Raw genomic sequence first — 3,783 nt, forward strand, 5'->3', positions numbered from 1 at the left:
AAACCAAGTCGTGCCGACTTGAAATTGAATCCGGCAATCAATGCCACATTTATCGCCTCTGCAAAACGAAGACGGATGCACACGGAAGACTTCCATTCTGGCCACGCCAGTGCGGAGACCTTCCATAAAGACGGTCACTGTGACCGCCTCAGTAAGGGGATCTGCTGCCATCCCGGCAATGAGAGTGCGCATCTCTTGGGCGAAGTCTACCAATTTCTTGTGTCCTGTCGGGCGACAAGGAAACGCGATCGCACGCGATAAGCCTGGTTAGGCGGCGAGAACACTAGTGATAGCTGCATTTTCAGATCCACCCAGGAGGGAAACTCAGCTTCGACCTAAGTGCCGCACGTCAGTGCCCATTCTCGCGCTCAACCACCGAGCATTGAGATGGCTATATTTACGCGCTGGTGCTCGATCTGGAGCATGGCGGATGCGATGGCCATCTCGACCTCTCTCACCCAGAGCAAAAAATTGTCTACATCCCCCTCGAAAACCTCAACGCTCACCATGAGCGACTTAGCATTCTCACGGAGGATCAGTCTAAACGACTCAGGTGTAGTTTGACTGCAAGTGCTACCAAGTGTAGCAGGGCTGCCGTAGCTTTGCGCTTTTAAAAAGCGTAAGTTAGGTCACAGACCTTTCGTTCTATACTTAGAACAAGTACGAGGTTAGAGGATCGCAATCCGCTTACTCCAAGAGTAATTACAACCTTAACCCAAGGCTGATGAACATTTTCGTTTAAAATCCAGAACTGACCTTATTTATTATTTATCTGCGGCAAAGCCACCAAATTTTAAATGTATAGATTTTCCCAAATATATATAGTAAAATCTAAATACATGCATAACTACTGGCTACCGAGCCACATACCGTATTCTTATTTGGGTGTGGTCACACCATGCCCATCTCGTGTGACACACACCACTGTTACCAGGGTACATGTAACCCCGTTACATCGTAGGTACGGTACTTCACATCCTCATCGTGAATAACCACAATTCGTGGCGTATCTGTCGAGTCAGTTCTATAACACAGCAACATACTAATCAATGAATATCGGTGCAATTGGGCACGTAGTCGCGACGACAACTTCTTGTTCGAATCTTGGACCTCCTTACTCCCGAGAGCTTGTAGCAGCGCTACGCACGTTCATCACCCGCCAACAAGAAAATTGTTGATTATGGTGAAGATGGACTTGCTATTTACGATGATGGAAGTGTGCGCTGCGCGGATCAAATCTGTCGCTCACGGCGTCGCCGTCGTGGCATAGGCAAGCTCATAATCGGGTCTGCGCGACAACGCATCAGCGAAAGCATTCTGCTTTTCTGGCTTTTACTTCACTTCGATCTTATATTCTACAAAGAAAAAGAGCCACGTAGTCATCCTCTGCAAGAGGTGAAGCGATTGAGTCGCAGTGCGTAGCGACGCATAATCTGTGTAGTTCACCTGCACGGCTGGGAGCCGTGCAGGTGAACTCTGAACTAGGCAAGTGCATACTTTATCCAGTATTTCCTTGTCGTGAGCTGGGTAGCTCTTCTCTGCAGCCTTAAGCTGGCGAGATTCGTACGCAATCACCCGATCTCGTCCCTCGGCGTCTACTTGCAGCCGATGGCAAAGTTCGAAGCGTCACAGACAACACTAATACGATGATCGGGGTCTGACAACGCCATTATTGGTGCGTGAAGGACGCTGTCTTTGACCCTGTCAAAACCCTTCAGATACTCGGTGTACCAACAGTATTCCGCATCCTTCTTAAGGAGATACAACCAATTTCGCATAGTTCGTACTATACTTGTGCAAGTAGTCGGTAAGGTCTAGCCATTTTTTGTTTTTTTGGAACCGGCCCGTTCACAGTGGCCAAGACCCTAGCGGAGTTCGCTCGAACGTCACGCTTCCCAATGAAGCCCTATAAAAGGGGTTCTCCAGCGCTGAAGATGTACTTATCTGCATTGACATACAGCTTATTCGTGCGCATGCATTAAGCAACGCCCTCAACTAAACGATGTGGTTTTCCTCATCTGTCCTCCCATACCCCGCACGACTGTGAACGAAGATGTCGTCGAAGTATATTGGTGCATACGCCCGGTGGGGCCTAAACAATTGCGTCACAGAACGATTAAATGTGACTGGTGCGTTTAACAGCCCTTGGGGCATCACCAGCAACTCCCAGAGCATCTCGCCTCGGGGTACTCACCGCTGCCAGCGGAATAACACTCGCTCTCATGAGCAATTGAAAAGAACCATCGACCAAATCCAGTGCACTTTCCCCGTTTTTCTGAGGAACGTCCTTCCTAGGATTCGGCGCGGTGGCAGCGTTTAGCGTATCATCAGCATGAATGATACACCACTTGCCGTTTGGCTTCCGGACACAAAAAGTGGGAGTCGAATGGCGAGACTTGCTCTCACGCACCATTCCTGCCTCGTACTTCGCACGTAAAAAGGCATCAATGACATCACACTGCTCCTTGGGCAGGGGCTATTGGCGTGTTACGCAGTCTTCGGCTTCCGAAGCCAGGTCAATCTCATGCCGCACACCTCGTTCCGGAGGTTGGACCGACGGCGGGTATTTGTAAACGTCGTCTTGAAATCCCGTTACCAAAGAATAGTACGGAACCAAGGGATCCTTCAGGATCAACGATCCACTTCGTGCGCTCCTACCTTCTTGGTGTCCTTCTGGACAGCTTCATCCAGAAGCGACGGCGAGTTAATTTTCTCGTTCGGTAATGACCACCTCGGCTGAATTGGCTGCCTTCAAGGCACCGCCGAACTCTTGGAAGGACATTTCGTCCAGCTCAAAACCAGCATCCACCGCGGTAATAGCCTTGAGGATGACGTCGCCGCCTTTCCCTACCGTCAAACCGTTGGCAAGGGTAAATAGCTGTGCGCTATCAACTACGGTAGACACACCCTGGATCAAGGTCGACGCCCTGCATCTTGCAGATAACATACGACATCGCCGTCCCCTCTCTATATAGGTTTAGCGTCTCATTGAGACCGGTGGGAACACGTACTCTGCGTCATCCAGTGTCCCTACTCCATGCTCCATCGGAGCCATGATGTTATTAACAACATCCAACGAAGATCTAATATTTCCGAAGTCTTCGTCCGGCGGATAGCGTGCCGCTCCACGCGCTTCAGAAGAGCCTTGTCCAGGAAACCTCGGACCTCGTTCGACCATGCCACTCGGCATGCAGCAACTGCTCTTATTTGAGCAGTGCTCAATGATTTTCGTATCACTCTCGGTCCGCGAACCGTGCTCGGGACTCTTGTCCAATACACATGGATCGATTGGATGTCAAAGCCTTCGGCGCTACGCGCACGTCTCCTGGTGAAGCTTTGGTGAGTCATGAGACCACCTCTGCTAGGAAGTAGATGCGCTAATGGCGCGGGCATTGGACCGGACGGTCAACGTGCTGGATATTTGAGTATCCGATTTGTCGAACACCGAAGGTACCCGTGACGTTCCAGATCTACCATACCACATACCTTGTATCCAAGTCTAAAACTACGCAGCGTTCCACGCTATCGAAGTCAAAGACGGCGAGGTCCACAAGGACCTTCGGCATAGTGGCACAAGTCCCCGTCGCTAAGCGAACAGTGGTGGTGTCACTCAACCGCGCTTTCAGCGACTCAGCATACAACTGACTTCCTTCGATCTTGGAGAGCATAATTGCCCGACGCCTCAGAATCTATAAGGAACTTCCTTGGCCTCTCAGAGCCCTTTGTGGTCGCTTTTACGACCAGCAAGCCCGGCTTGCATACACGTTCCGTGTTCAAGAGCAC

This window comes from Plasmopara halstedii (assembly GCF_900000015.1).
Source record: "Plasmopara halstedii genome assembly, contig: Scaffold_323, whole genome shotgun sequence".
Taxonomy (NCBI): domain Eukaryota; phylum Oomycota; class Peronosporomycetes; order Peronosporales; family Peronosporaceae; genus Plasmopara; species Plasmopara halstedii.